The 16,862-nt window shown below is 33.7% G+C and overlaps 1 long non-coding RNA gene and 1 other non-coding gene across 13 annotated transcripts in view; both read left to right on the forward strand.

Annotated features, from left to right (window-relative positions):
- The window catches only part of LOC119864488, a 128,968-nt gene that overhangs the window by 11,452 nt on the left and 100,654 nt on the right, over positions 1-16,862 (forward strand). For 11 of the 12 annotated variants that reach the window (XR_005374269.1, XR_005374260.1, XR_005374262.1 and 8 more), the window contains exon 2: positions 2,935-3,026. This is a non-coding gene — a long non-coding RNA (uncharacterized LOC119864488). Of the gene's footprint in view, positions 1-2,934; positions 3,027-6,535; positions 7,422-16,862 lie in introns of those variants that run through there. The other variant, XR_005374261.1, reaches the window with a different exon arrangement.
- Positions 1,054-1,160, forward strand: LOC119864531. Its single transcript, XR_005374361.1, has one exon. It is a non-coding gene; the product is annotated as a U6 spliceosomal RNA (small nuclear RNA).

Here is a 16,862-nt window from a genome sequence, read left to right on the forward strand (position 1 = left end):
TATCAACATATGTCTTATTGGGACCATTCTAATTTGGCCCTTGCTTATCTCTCAACCTCATGCCTTTATCTTTATTGCACTTCCTGCTGTATTTGCATTTCCTCAGAACCAGGGTTTTACCACCACTCATGGATTTATAGGTTCCATTTCCCTGACTGCCTTATGTCAGGGTCTTTGCATAAACCACTTTGCTTGGAAAATTCCTTCTTCTTTTTCTCTAACCTACTTCTTCTCCCTCAATGACCATATCCTCATCTAATCATAAGCTTTCCCTGAACTGTCAAAACTATTATGGATGCCTCTTATATATTCTTTTTTTTTAAAGATTTTATTTATTTATTCATGAGAGAGGCAGAGACATAGGCAGAGGGAGAAGCAGGCTGCATATAGGGAGCCTGATGTGGGACTCCATCCTGGGACCCCAGGATCATACCCTGAGCCGAAGGCAGACGCTTGACTGCTTAACCCAGGCATCCCTACCTCTTCTTATATATTCTTATATCTCCCTTCACTTTCCTTTGTGATCTTTATTGTAAACATCAGCTTATTTGTCTGCATACCTCTCTGGACATTAAGCTCCAGGAGGTAAAAAGCTATGACTTACTCTTAATTACATAGCCAGGGCCAATTATGTAGTAACAGATTAACATCTGTATAAGATAAATGAATAAATGAATGAATAATTACAGTGTTGATGATGAGATATAATTGCAGTGTTGATGAGAAATAATAGAACATCATAAATATTTTAGGAAAAAGCTGTCTTCAAACTGCCTTTTCTCCTACATGATAGAATAAAAGATTATGTAGATTGAGTTAACAAGCACATGAACTATTTAATGACTATTGAACTCTGTATAGAATTTATAAATATATTTCAAGCACTTTCTAGCTTAAAATGTATTGTTTTACAATGTAGCTATTTTCATGTAATTAATTTTATATTGTTTTTAGAACCATCTTAACTATCTTCCCAGTTCCTTTATGGATTTGTCAATAATTGTTTGAATTTTTCTATGTAGAGGTATTTGGACAGTTTAAAAATACAAAAGAGTGCTCGCTTCGGCAGCACATATACTAAAATTGGAACAATACAGAGAAGATTAGTATGGCTTCTGCGCAAGGATGACACGCAAATTCGTGAAGCATCCATATTTAAAATAAATAAATAAAAATAAAAATACAAAAGAATCTTTCTAGAATGGAAAAAAGATATGAAAATGAAATGGAAAAGATTCACAAAGAAGTAGACAATTTAGAATTTATGTAGTGTCATGACTCAGTTGACAGATTTAACATCAAAACCAAAAAACTGGTGTTGATACAGTTTTTTTTGTTTTTGTTTTACAATTTTTTGAATACCCTCAGAGTGTATTAAATAAAATTAGAAAATGCAACAGGGCATACTTTTTATTTGTTGGATAATTTTAAGGTGAGAACAACAAAACAGACGGTGTGTTGCTATAAACTTATTTAAACACCAGGAAAGTCAATTAAATGTTGCTTAATTTTTATAAGTCTTTTAATGAGGTTAATTCTAAAAACTCCCATGTCTATGTCTCTGAAATTTATTTTGGCCAACAAATGTGCAAAGATAAAAAGAAGGTATAGATTCCCTCTGCTACACATCAAGTATGCAGTTAAATACATGTAAACATGCACCTGCAAGTGCAGGCACACAACACAACATATACACAAGGTACTCACATAAAGAACCTTTACTGTTTAGATTCAAGGAATATGCTGCTCACTTTTTCTATTTAGAAAATATTTACAATATATCTAACTTGCTTTTTATAGACTTGAAGTGTTTGAAAATAGGCATTCTGCTTTGCTTTTCTACCCAGGTATTCTTTTTTTGTTTACAGCTCATTTTCTCCTCATTTCTGAGGGCAACAGTGCTAAATGAGAGTGAATTATGTCAATAAAACATGCATACACAGATCAAAAAATACTTGTCATCTATATGTATGATTAGCTGACTAAAAAAGTTACCAGTCACTGGTTAAGTCTCTAAAATAAAAGGAAATAATTCACGGAGCTAGAAAGACATTTAGGTGATCTGTATTTTCCCTACCGTCTCATTTAATGTTTTTAGGATGAAATGGCAATGAGAATAGTAGAAGGGAAAAAATGTAGTCTAGGATGACAGGATAATCAGTGTGCTGTATGTCAGGAAGTCTGCTTCAGAGATTGGCTTTCATAATGTTGAGGAAGGAGTATATAATTATTGCCATCTGAACATCCAAAAATACCAAACGCATGACAACAGGCACATATTATGTCTAACCAGGTATCCAAGGAATTAGTAAAAGACAATAGTGCTGATTTCCACGCTTAATCCTATATTAACTATCTGTTAGAGGATATTTTGTTTATTAGAATGGTTACATGCAAGACTTTTCCTTTCTGGAGTCTTAGATAAGTTCTAATGTTTCCTGTATGTGTAATATAGGAATGTACCACAGCATGAAAAGATAGAAGGAATGCCCGCTTAGGGAAGCTTCAGAGGAAGCCAAAAATAGCACTCTGGCAAGCAAAAAGGAAAACATTTAAATAGATAATAAAAATAAAAATAGGGAAATGTAAAAAAAACAACACATCCAGTGAATTCACGTAAGAGAAAAAGTCTTTGCTTGAGGTTAGAAGATAGTGGTATTTTACAATAAAGTAACTGAAGTTTCAGAAAAACCTGAGGAAGCACACACATGGCTGAGGACATGATGTAAATGATCCTCCATACACACAACCAAATCCTAGAAGGGTAATTGAGATGGCCAAAATCTTTTATTATCCAACAGAAAGAAATGAATATTGTATATTTGGATGCAGGTGGCAATTTAAGCACATAGTTCTTATTAATTAACTTTAGATTTTGTTTTGTCAAAGGAGGGTTTGTCCATATTTATTTGTTTATTTATTTATTTATTTTAGGTAAGCTTTACGCCCAACATGGAGCTTGAACTCGTGGCCCTGAGATCGAGTTTCATGCTTACAGAACTGACTGAGTCAGCTAGGTGCCTCAGGTTTGTACATACTTTAGAAAAAGTCTCAAGTATACTGGGAGAAAGAGAACACCATAGGAAACTTCTTCTCTGGGGAGATGTCTGCAACTACCTGTGTTAATCATAAAGGATACTTTATTTCTTGAAACAGCATGATCTGTGAGAAGCACCTCCAAGACAATTCCAGGAATTTCTAGTTTGCTTTAGAACATATGTCATGACTTTGAGTGAAACTTCACATGAATTCTCTGCCTATATCTTACTTCTAGTAGGAGCCAGATTCCCTGCTATGATGCCTTTAATCTACACAGGGCATATATTAATGTCTGCAGTGGTTAAATTGAATTCCTCACTTAATAGATGTGAGTTGAAGCAGGTTTTGCACATTCATACCCCTGGATATAGGAGTTGGGGATTACAACAGATTTCTCCAAAAATAGTCTCACAGCATCTCTTCTTTCACCTTACACTTGAACTGGCTGAGAGGTACATCAGCTGTGGGCTGGTTTTTGCCATTTCCTTAGTAAATTCTGTAGTTTGGTCAAATATCATACTTTGATAAGAACATTTTTCTCATGTTGGATGAAATTTCAGTAATAATTATAAAGCAGTTTGGGTATAGAATTACTAGATGAGAAATAATAATCCCTGAAGTTATTATCCTTCGATATATGTTTGAAAATTAGTAATTCTTGAGAAATTTGAAGCAGTTGCTTTCTTTCACTTTAATCTAACTTCTAATCTTACCATTAGACCCTTGCTATGTTACAGAGCCAGTGTGATTTTATTTTGTATTTATCTTTCCTTATAGTTCTTATTCTATAAACTTTTAAACTTACTTTCTTTGTAGTTTCTTAAACTTAATATTATGTTCCTTAGTATGGGTTAATGTTTTCCTTTATTACTTTCAGCTTGAAATTTAATTATGGAATTTTATTTGTTTATTTATATTTATTTATCATTTTATTTATCATTCTCTCCCTTATATTTTATTTTTCTTTTCAGGAAGACTATTAATTGAATGTAAAGACTTAAAGATCAAAGCTATAATTTTCTTTTCTCTCTTTGTCTTTTTGTTCTAATTTCTAGGTTCTTTCTCTTTTAATATTTAATTTTGGGGGATGTAAGGGGCAGAGGAAGAGAGAGGGTGATAGAAAAAGAAGCAGACTCTACTATGAGTACAAAGCTCGATGCCAAGTTGGATCTCAGGACTGTAAGATCATGCATGACTCTGAGATCATGACCTGAGCTGAAATCAAGGGTCATTTAACTGTCTGAGCCACCCAGGAGCCCCTCTAGATTATTTCTTCCAACTTACCTTCCCATTTTCTAAGCTTTAAGAGTTTGCTCCCACACTCTTTATTTATTTTTAAATTTCAGAATACTTTGTCAGTCTCTGAATATTTTTTTAATGTATTCGTTTTTCTTTATGGAAATTGGTTTTTTTTTTGCCTTTTATAGTCTCTGTGCTCTGTCTCCTAAGTTTTTGTCAAGAAATTTTTATTTATTCTATGTATTTTCACATTAAAGACTTTTCTTAGTTATTCGGTAACCATTGTCTATTGTCATTCATATTTGACAGTGAGAAACTTAAAATTTTGTTTGGAAATCTCATCTATGGGTGTTTTTACTTAGTTTTCTTCCCCCAGATTGTCAGAATGGAATATTCTTGACTTTAATTATTTGAGAGCCAAGATGAAAAAGAGTGCTGAGAATCTTACTCAAGAATATAGATTTTCCACTCAATATCATTTTTTAGCACTATTCCTTTTGTTTATGCCTAATTCTTGGACATCTTTTGATCACTTTCTTCATAGAGTAATCCTCATAGCATCCCTCACTATAATAGGGTATAACAAAATTTTCAACCAAACCTTTTTTTAATCCACATTCCATATATCTGCTTTGTTCTACACATAATTTTTGAATGTCTCTGGATTCTTTAGCCCCCTAAAGTTTCTTGATTCTCATTAACTTCTTTCTGTTGCAACAGAGACTATTTCAGCTTTCCGTGTACTACTAAATTATTTATGATTCCTTCATTTGCTTTGGAACATTTGTCATTGCCTTTCATTAGAAATTATCTTTCCTATTTTTCTTGTCCTTGAATGTACATCATTTTCCCTTCTAATATGTTTAGGAGAGAGTTTAGTGGAAGAGGAAAGAGGTAGGACAGAGATCAGTGTGTGTTTTCAATCCATCATGTATATTTGGGCAACACCCATCTGTATTAGTTTTCTAGGGCCACCGTAACAAAATATCAGACTGGGTGACACAAGCAATGGAAGTTTATTTCCTTAACTGTTCTAGAGGCTGGAAGTCAGAGATAAAGGTGTCATTGAGTTGGTTTCTTCTGAAGTCTTTGTCCTTGGCTTCCAGGTGGCCATCTTCTTCCTATGTCTTCATATGGTCTTTCTCTGTATGTGTCTGTGTCCTAATCTCTTTTTTCTTTTAACCACTTATATTGGATTAGGGCCAAACTTAATGACCCCTTTTATTTTAATTACCTCTGTAAGAATCCTATCTTCAAATATAATCACATTCTGAGGGACTGGGGCTAGGACTTTGATATATGAACTTTGGGAGACAAAATTCTGCTTGTAACACCATATAGGGTAGAATTAAAAATGATCCAAAAAAAAAAAAGACAAGGGACTGTTACCAAGATGTGTTAAGACTTGGCGGCAGATACCAATACCATAGAAGGGGAATAGGAGGGTCAAAACAGACAGATTGTACAGAGCTACAAAACAATATGGTCTATGGGTATAGACTATATATGAGTAATCATTTTTTTATTTAAAGATTTTATTTATTTATTCATGAGAGACACAGAGAGAGAGGCAGAGACATAGGCAGAGGAGGAAGCAGGCTCCCTGTGGAGCCTGATGAGGACTTGATCCCAGAACCCAGGGATCACGACCTGAGCTGAAGGCAGACACTCACTCACTGAGCAACTAGACATCCCTATATGAGTAATCTTAGGCATGTACAAAGCATAGCACTGAAAGTCCTTGAAAATGAAAAATTGGGGCTGGAGAGATCTGAGTGCAAATAATCAAGGTTAATACCATAAGCAAAAATACAGCATTACAGTAATAATACACATAAATAGAAAATGCCCAAAAGGACTCATTTGTGGATTTATACAACAGTAATCACTGGAGAATAAGAAGAGTAAGGTTAGAGCAGAAGTCTGACTTGATTTTGTCATGGAGGATTTGTTACATAGCTGCTTATATTTTCAACAACCAACAAAACTGAGTCTGTAAGAGGGTTTTTTTAGTGACTATAAAGTTAAGAAAGGCATGGAGGACTATTATATCAGTTATACTAAGTAGTTGATGTTATAAAACACTCTTTAATTATATTAAGCTTGCAATGGTGGTTCCCTAAATAGATGTAGGTTAAGGGGTGACATATTGAATCTTTTTAAGTATAATATGCCACCACGGTCCTAACTTTTGTTAGAATGTTTTTTTCCTTTTGGCTTGTCTCCAACTGATGAATCATATCATTGTTTATCACAGGAAAACAAATGTTCCATGTCTGTGGTAAGTCATAATCTATTTCTATAGCAGCACCAGCTGCATATGCCTTCCAGTCATTAAAATGATGCTTAGCCAATGCAGTATAAACTGTAATTCCATTATTCTGTTTCTCTAAAATAAGAGCTAACAACACAGAATACATACCTTTTGTTTGCTACCATCTGCAATATCTTACCTCATGTTAGGGGAAAAAAAAAAAGAACAGAATGCTTATTAAAATACTAAAGAACCTAACGGGCAGTGAGATGCTTATGTGAATATCAGAGTTGACGAGTAAATGTAGTGAAGGCTGCCAAAAATCAGAATTACAATTACTTAATGAAGATTTTGATTGTCTGCTCTGGATAAACCTGTAAAATTGCCCAAGGTGCCTTAAGAGACCAAGTACTGGCCCTTTCATTAATCAGAAGAATGCCCAAGTCTAAATATTGACTGGTGATTTGCTTTCCTCTCTTGAAGGATCTCAGGAGAATGGCACTATAAAGAAAGAAAGCCAAATTCACAAAATCTGAGGCTTGGAGTAAACATGAAATGAGAATGCAGTCCTTTTCGAGTATTAAAAATCAATCCTTGTACTAAAAATGAATTATCTGGCTCCTATAAAAGCAAAATGCCAACACTTAGACTTAGCTTTTTTATACATTTGCCATTAATTACACTTTTAAGTGATATATATGCTCTGAACTCCTAGTCATTCAATTAAAATTTGGAAAGTAATACTTACCAAGATTAAATCAATTCTGGTTATATTTTTTCATGTGCATGCTGTGCATGTTTCATAATTTTAAACTATACAAATATTTATATTATGCATCCTCAAATAGTATTCCAAATGAATATATATTTGAAATGTTGAAGCTGTTTTGCCCACATGAAAATACATGTAAATATTCAATAAATTATAAGCACTTCCTCAAATTTATATTAAATGGAAAGTCATAATACAATGAGTTAAACAGTAGGTTTCAGTAGCTGAATATATTTTTTATTCAGAATTTAAGATGATACTAAGAAACTGTGCTGTTTAAACTTTTTTAGTATATTTTTGGTCAAGGGCATTATTACAGTTTCCCTTACTTACTGAATATTCATTGACATTTGTGAAATTGGAAATAGAACTTGCGACACACCGTCAATCAAAATTTGTTTGTTGTATATTATTGTTATAAAACTTCTATTGATATTGGACAAATTACTACATGTAGATACTTTTATCAAAAAGTAAATAAAAACAAGACATTTAAAATGAAACTTGGAATTCAAAATTGCTTCAAAGTACTAGCATGTAGAATAGCCCAAGAAAATTCACCTGAGAAGCACTCTTAGAATAGAAGCAAAGGTTCTACAGCTCAGAGGGCAGAAAGATACTTTACCTTGTCCGTTCTCAGATGCAAAGAAAAGTTATAAAATTTGTCTTCTGTGATCTTTATACTATGACTCTTCTTTCATGACAATATTTTGGCAGTTACAAAACAATAATTCAAAAACTTTAGCAAGCAGACGGCTCACTAAAAATCTTGAAGTCTGGGCTCTACCCCAAACATATGGAACTGAAATCAATAACATGTTGGGAAGGAGGAGAAGGAAAAGCAGCAAGCTTTAACATATTTAACTAGATAGCTCTGAAACATACCAGAGTTTGAGAATCATTGTTCAGACACTCTGATCTTCCCTTTTCCCTTATCAAGCCCAATATCTGGGGATCACCCTAAGATCCCTGATAGTTCACTACCTTCCAGAATGCTGTTACTTTGCCTTCTATGTGATTGTTATTTATTCCTTGCACCTCATGCCTTAAATTTAACATCATGGTTTCTTCAAATCGACAATTTACCTGATTCTCCAAACTTGTAACCTAGAGGAACCTTCCCCAGTTCTGACTCACTTCCCAATGTCTTAAAAATAATTTTCTGCCCATGGAATAATCCAATGTGGTGATTAATTGTTGGACAATTCAGACTAGAAGGAATAGGGAAGTCTTATTTTAAACCATCAGATAATATATTTTAGGTCTCTTGCACAGTATGATCTATTTCAAGTATTATAAACTAATACTTCCGCCTATCTTAGCTCCATTTTATTTCAGACAACCCAGAGGTTTTCTTAAATGTAAAGAACGACACTTAAAGAAAAATAAGAATTCTATAGTAGAAATTTATAGAATTTATAGGTTTTATAAGACCAATGGGTTTATAAAATAAGGGTAATTATTCCCCTACTTCATGAAGTTTTTGGATTTCGTTTGTTTTACTTCCCAAAGTCTCAGCACCTAGATAACATCACATTTTATGTATTTAACAGGTTCTTTACTATAGATATTCTCAAGAAATTTTTAATACCCTAATGTTCAATGTAACTAAGTGGGGCATAGGGTATGCATCATTTTCCAAATATTTCTGAGCAGATTGCAGATTTTGGACCACTTATTTGGAAAAATGAATTCTAGAAGAGGCCTTTTATGAATCTTCTGTCCCACATAGTTGTCAACCTGCTCCAGATTGTCCGGAAAGCATCAATCACTCTGAAATGAAAACTAAGATAATCAACTTTGGGTTAGGGAGAAACACAGTTTGCTTATATCTCTTGTTTCTGTTGCATTTAGAATCAGTAGATTTCAAAACTGAACTGTTCCACTGTAATTTGGAAAGTCAAGTAGCATTTTAACAATGGAGAATATATTTTTTAAGTTTTTATTTTAATTCCAGCTAATATACAGTTAGTTATATTAGTTTCAGGTGTACAATATTGTAATTCAATAGTATCACTATACACCTATAAGAATGGCTAAATGATGAAAGATGCAGAGAAACTGGATCACTTATATATTGCTAGTGGGAATCTAAAATTGTCTAGTCACTCTGGAAAACAGTGTAGCAGTTTCTCTAACTTTTTTTTAATCATGCAGTTATCATATGATCCAGCCATTTGTTTATTTGCCACCTAAATTACCTCTTCAGTGAAATATTTTTTTCATGTCTTTTCCCCATTTTTAATTGAATTATTATTATTATTATTATTTATTACTGTTGAGTTTGAGAGTTCTTTATATATTCTATTTACAATTCTCTGGTATATATGTAGTTTGAAATATTTTCTCCCAGTCTGTATCTTTCATGATGTTCCTATTAACAAAGTATTTTGCAGAGAAAAAGCTTTTCATTTTGGTGAGGTAGAATTTATCAGTTTTTCCTTCTATCAATTGTGCTTTTGGCTTTATTCCCCCCATCTCTAGGGTCCTGAGACTTTCTCAGGTTGTTTTGTAAAACTTTTACAATTTTGTTTTCCATTTAAATCTGAAATCCATTTGAGTTATTTGTTGTATAAGAAGTCAATATTTATAGGTTGATGTCCATATTTTCAGTCTATAAATGTCCAATTGCTCTAGGACTCTGCTAGACAGGCTATCCTTCCTCCATGGAATTACTTTTGCAGCTTTATAAAAAATCAGTTGTATATTTCTGTGGGTCTCTTTCTGGGTCCTCTACTCTGTTCAGTGATTTATGTGTTTGTCTCTCCACCAGGGCTACAGTCTTGTAGCTCTCTATGAATGCCTCTCATTTTGTTATTTTTCCATTTTAGTTCATTTGAATTTCATGTAAATTTTCAAATAATATCATCTATATATACAAAAGAATCTTGCTGGGATTTTGCTAGGTACTGTGTTAAGCCTGTATACATATCATCTTGAGTTGAATTGGTTACTGTGTTGTCTTCCAGTCCATGGATACAATATGTCTCTCCATGTATTTAAATTTTCTGTGATTTCTTGCATTAGTATTTTATAATTTTCAGCATATGAATCCTATGCATGTTTTATTAGGTATACCTGATTATTTTGTTTTTTGAATGATTTATAATTGGTATTACATAGTTTGGTAACTATAGTTTGGTATTACAATGTTGGTAACTATGTGATCATTACTAGGATATAAAAATACAACGGTCCAAGGGCACCTGAGTGGCTCAGTCAGTGGCCCTTGATTTTGGCTCAGGTCATGATCTCATGAGTCCTGGGATTGAGCCCCACAATGGGCTCTCTGCACAGTGGGGAGTCTGCTTGAAGATTTTCTCCCTCTGCTCCTCACCCCACTTGTGCACATCTATCTCTAAAATAAATCAATAAATCTTTACAAAATTATTTTAAAAATTAAAAAATATATGACCAAATTTTGTATGTCTTTTGTATGTCTTATCACCTTGATGAACTCATTTATTAACTCATTAAATATTTTCTAGATTCTTTGGATTATTTTATATCAACAAATAAGTCAAAGGATTGTCTGTGTCTTCCTTTTTTACCTGTACACGTTTTATTTCTCTTTCTTGCCTTATTGTACTAGCTCAGCCTTGTAGTTTTATTTTGAATAAGAGTGATGAAAGTGGACATCCTTGTGTTATTCCTGATTACAGAAGGAAAACATTCAGGCTTTCCACATTAAAAACATTACCTATAGATTTCTTTTTGTAAATGCCCTTTATTGTTTATTATACTCAATTGTATGTTTTCTGAGAGGGTTTTTTGAATCATGAAGAAATTTGGGATGCCTGGGTGGCTCAGCAGTTGAGTATCTGCCTTAGGCTTAGGGCGTGATGGAGTCCCAGGATGGAGTCCCACATCAGGCTCCCTGCATGGAGCCTGCTTCTCCCTATGTCTCTGCCTCTCTCTCTGTGTGTCGCTCATGAATAAATAAATAAAATCCTTAAAAAAATTATGAAGAAATACTGACTTTTCTCAAATGCTTTTTTCTTTGTCAATTGATGACATATATCATATTGATGTGATCTTTTTTCTTAATGTTTTATCTACTGTATGATAGACTACATTGATTTTCTAACATTGAACTATCATTGCATCCTTGGAATAAATTCTCTTTGGTTTAGTATATAATTCTTTTTCACATACTGCTGAATTATATTTACAGATATTTGAGTTAAGAATTTTTGTGTCCAAAGGCAAAAATAAACTATTCGGACTATATCAAAATAAAAGGCTTCTGCACAGTAAATAGACAACCAAAAAAACTAAAAGACAACCCATTGAATGGAAGAAGATATTTGTAAATGACATCTCTGATGAAGAGTTAGTACCCAAAATATATAAAGAGCTTATACAACTCAACACCCAAAAATCAAATAATTGAATTAAAAATGGGCAGAAGACATGAACAAACATTTATCCAAAGAAGACATACAGATGGCCAACAGACATATGAAAAGATACTCAGCATCACTCATCATCAGGGAAATGCAAATCAAAACCACAAGGAGATATCACCTCACAACTGCCAGAATTGCTAAAGTTAAAAATGCAAGAAACAACCAATGTTGACAAGGATGTGGAGACAAAGGAACCCTTGTTCAGTGTTGGTAAGAATTCAAACTTGCAAAGCCACTGTGAAAAATAGTCCGACCATTCATCATCAAAGCTAAAAATAGAAGTACCCTATGATCCGGTAGTCATGCTAACTGGGTATTTACCCAAAACACACAGAAACACCCTGGACTGAACACAGCGCCAAACCGCTGAGCCACCCAGGCTGCCCCCAAAAACAATAGTTCAGAGGGATATAGGCACCTCTCTGTTTATGTCACATTATTTAAAATAGCCAAACTGGAAGTAACTCAAGTGTCCATCAATACATAAGTGAATAAAAAAGAAGTGGTTTACAAATACAGATACACATAGATATGAATAGGTATGTATAGGTATATATGTGTGTGCATGTGTATACACACAGAGTATTATTCAGCCATGAAAAAGAATAAAATATTGCCATTTGCAACAACTCTCTAGGTTGCAAGGTTCTAGATGAACCTAGAGAGTATAATGCTAAGCAAAATAAGAGACAAATACCATATGATTTTAATCTTAGATGGAATTTAAGAAACAGAAAAAAAGAGATAAACCAAAAAAACAGGTTCTTAACTGGAGCGAACAGATGGTTACCAGAGGGGAGGTGGATAGAGAGATGGGCGAAATAGATAAAGATGATTAAGTGTACACTGGTATAAATGAGCACTGAGTAATATATAGACTTGGTATATATAGTTTCAGGGGTATCTAAAACTATATATATATTGAATTGGTATATTGTACCCCTGAAACTAATATAACACTATATATTAACTACATAGGATTTTTTTTTAAGATTTTCTTTATTCATGAGAGACATAGAGGCAGAGACATGGGCAGAAGGAGAAGCAGTCTCCTGATGCGAGACTTGATCCCAGGATCATGATCTGAGTCAAAGGCAGACATTCAACCACTGAGCCACCCAGGTGCCCCTACATTGGAATTAAAATTTTTAAGAAATAATTTTTATGTCCATGTCATCAGGTTATATTGATCAGTAGTATTGCCTGTTTGTAGTGATTTTGTCTGATTTTGGTATCAGGATAATAGTGGTTTCATAAAATACATTTAGAAATGTTTCTTACTCTTCTTTTTTCAGGAAGACAGTGTGTAAAATAAATGTTAGTTCTTCCTTAAGTATTTTGTAGAATTATCTAGGCAAACTATATGAGCCTGAAAATTTGTGTTTGGAAGTTTTTCATTATTAACTCAATTTCTTAATCATTAAAGGACTATTAAAATTATTTTCTATTGGGTGACTTGTGGTATTTTGAGATACTGGTCAAGTTCATCTTCACTGTCTATGGGTATAGAGGGTTTTTGTTTTGTTAATATTTTTATGATGTCTGCAAGGTTTGTAGTTTATACCCTTTGTTTTGCTGTGACATTGTTAATTTGCGTCTTTTCTTCTTTATATTTTGGGTCAGGCTTGTAGAAGTTTGTCGATTTAAAAAAAAAATTATTCATGAGAGACACATAGAGGCAGAGACATAAGCAGTGGGAGAAGCAGGCTCCCTAAGAGGAGCATGATGTGGTACTAGATCCCAGGACCCCAGGATCACGACCTGAGTCAAAGGCAGATGCTCAACCACTGAGCCACCCAGGCACCCCAAGTTTGTCAATTTTATTGAACTTTTTGAAAAACCAGTTATTTGTTTTATTGATTTTTATGTTGTCTATTTTCAATTTCACCGATTTCTGCTCTAATTATTCTATTTGCTATGGGTTTATATTGTTCCTTTGTGTGCGTGTATGTGTGCGTATCTTGAAATAGGAAACTAGATTACTGTTTTGAGACTTTTCATCTTTTGTCACTTGATAGATCAAGTTTCTCTCTCAGGACTTCTTAGCTCTGATACTACTCCCAAGCATGACAACTAGTAGTTTTTTAATGGTAGTCACAATATAGAATTTGGTACCATTTCAATGAACTTCTTATACAGTTAGATTAAAATCCATCAAAGTTTCTATCTGTCATGTACTCTGAATAGTTATTTTTTCCCATGCATGATTTTGTAGAATTTTGCACTGTCATTTATAAAATACTGTTTTGCTGTTATACAGATCTTTACATATTAACACATTTCCCTACACACTATCAGTATTACATTCATTAACATTACAGTTACATTAGGGTAACTTTAATAATTGGGAAGCTCATCAAATTAACAGTGATGCATTTAAAATTTTAAAATTCTAATTTTCACTTGAAAGTTCAAATATCACTGGCAACAAATGCTATCATTTGTTTTCTTTGAAATGAGAGAACCACCTTATTCGTTTTTTAGAAAATGTTTTCCAAATATCCAAATCTGAATAAACCATAATCCATCTGATGGTTATTCTTTCAGTAAAAAATGCCATTTCATGAGAAAAGTGGCTAGGGCGTCCAGAAACTCAATCATGGTATTTTTCATTAAGAAAAACACTGTATTGCAGAATACAGAAGTACTTTATATATACTTCACTTTTTGACCACAGAATATTAAATAGGTGAAATTTAACAAAATTAATAATTGTACTGCTATATCAAGGACATTTTTAAGCGAATCTGGCAATTTTCCCCTCTATGTGTGAGGTGGTAAAGAATACAGTGATTAATAATGGAATTTGTCTTCATTCGTAGTAAGAAACCAGCAGCTTTACACACCATTGCTTTACCCAATTAATGCAAGTGTCAACACAATGAAAAAACAAGAAAAATCTAAATTATTTTTTTATTTAAATTCTGTGCCCAACTTGGGGCTCGAACTCATGACCCAGAGATCAAGAGTCATATAGTCTACTGACTAAGCCAGCTAGGTGCCCTTTTCTTAATTATTTCATGATAATACTGACATTTCCTATCTCATGGAAAGGTCTTTGTACCCCTGAGGTCTAAAGATCATAACTTGAAAATCATTGATGAAATATGGTCCCCATCCTATGAAGCTTTTAGTCTTGAAAGAAGAGAAATAATACATAGCCACAAAGAAATATATAAAATAATTGTGATAATGAATACAGAGGAAAAATGCAGTGTAATATTAGGAGTAGAGAGGACTTGTATAACAAATACAGTTAACAGAAAGGATGTACTGGGTGTCAGAGGGGGTCAGAGATAATCTCTATGAATTAGAGATACCTAAGTAAACAATTGAAAATATAATTGGAATTAGCAAAACAAGTAGCGAAACAATAATCACACGACCACTGAGTTGGGAAAACATTTAACAATCCTCCTGAAATAAAAACTCTGTGTGAACAGAGGATAAGTACCTATCTTGTTTTGAGATGTGGCTGGAATATAGGCATGATGTAGCAGATCATTTAAACTCTTGGAAGCAGAGGTTTGCTAATTCAACACACATTCAGTGAGGAGTTTTAACTAAAGAGACAAGATCCACTATTTAGATGCCAGAGTTTCATTCATTATTAACCAGAAAATAGTTTTACCAACTAACATCATACTCTACCAATTGCTGGATTCAAGAAATAATTGCAAAGTTGTCAATCTTCTGTGATTCAGGACTATGTGTTTTTCTTGTGGATTTGCTTCTGAAGCTTCAATGAGGTATGAATTACATATATAAGGTTGAAGTGTAAATTTATAGAATAATGTGAACAAAGTTCGCATTCTAAAATATTCAGTCATTCACATTGCAGTCAGTCCTCTCTCACAGTCCTGGCTCCACACAACGACTAATCTGTTTTTTTAGTCTTTTTTTTTTATATAAATTTTTATTTATTTATGATAGTCACACAGAGAGAGAGAGAGAGAGAGGCAGAGACACAGGCAAAGGGAGAAGCAGGCTCCATGCACCAGGAGCCCGACGTGGGATTTGATCTCGGGTCTCCAGGTTCGCGCCCTGGGCCAAAGGCAGGCGCCAAACCGCTGTGCCACCCAGGGATTAGGGATCCCCTAATCTGTTTTTTGACTCCTATAGATTTATCACTGCTGGACATTTCACGTAGTGGAATCTGCCATCACTTAATTATTGTCAATTTCATTAAAATGTTGAAGCATGTATCAGTGATTCTTTCACGCTGAATTATATTGTTTTGTATGGATTGGATAGTATTGTGTTTATTCAGTCACAAAAAATGGTAGACACTTAGGTTGTTTCTAGTTTGGGGATTTATTTTTTTAAGATTTTATTTATTTATTCATGAGAGACAGAGAGGCAGAGACACAGGCAGAGGGAGAAGCAGGCTCCATGCAGGGAGCCTGATGTGGGACTCTATCCCATTACTCTGGGATCATGCCCTGGGCTGAAGGCAGGCACCAAACCACCGAGCCAGCCAGGTATCTAGTTTGGGGATATTACGAAGTATGTTGTTTTCCTGCAGGTTTCATTTTTCTTCTACTTCTTTTTTTCCCCACTCTCTTATTCTCTTCTTCAAGTTGGATAATCTACCATTAAATTGACTGATTTTCTTTTCTACCTTTCAGATGTGCTGTTCATATACTATCGTATGTTACATACTACAGTAAGCTTTGTTTTCCGTTTCATTTGTTGAACTTTTCAACTCTAGGTTTTTACATCGGCCCATTTTTTGTTTTTTCTGTTTATTTAGATTCTTTTATTAAAAATTATTGCAAGTATAATTTCTTTTCATACTTTAAACATAGTTATCTCCAGGTCTTTGAACATATTGATGATAGCTTTATTTATTTATTTATTTTATTTATTTTATTTATTTTATTTATTTATTTTGCTTTATTATGTTTTTATGCTAAACCCAACCTCTGGGCTCTCTCAAAGACTGTTTCTATTGAAGATTTAAAAACAAATTTCTGTCTTTGGGTCTGTCTGTCTTTGGGTCATAGTTTCCATTTTCTTTGCTCATCTCATAATTTTTAGAAAGTTTTGAGTAATCTCTGCACCCCAAGTGGGGCTCAACTCACAACTTTAGGGTCAAGAGTCACATGCACTTCTGACTGACCCAACCAGGCACCCCCTCATAAATTTT

This window comes from Canis lupus, chromosome 19 (genome assembly GCF_011100685.1).
Source record: "Canis lupus familiaris isolate Mischka breed German Shepherd chromosome 19, alternate assembly UU_Cfam_GSD_1.0, whole genome shotgun sequence".
In the NCBI taxonomy this organism is placed as follows: Eukaryota; Metazoa; Chordata; class Mammalia; order Carnivora; family Canidae; genus Canis; species Canis lupus.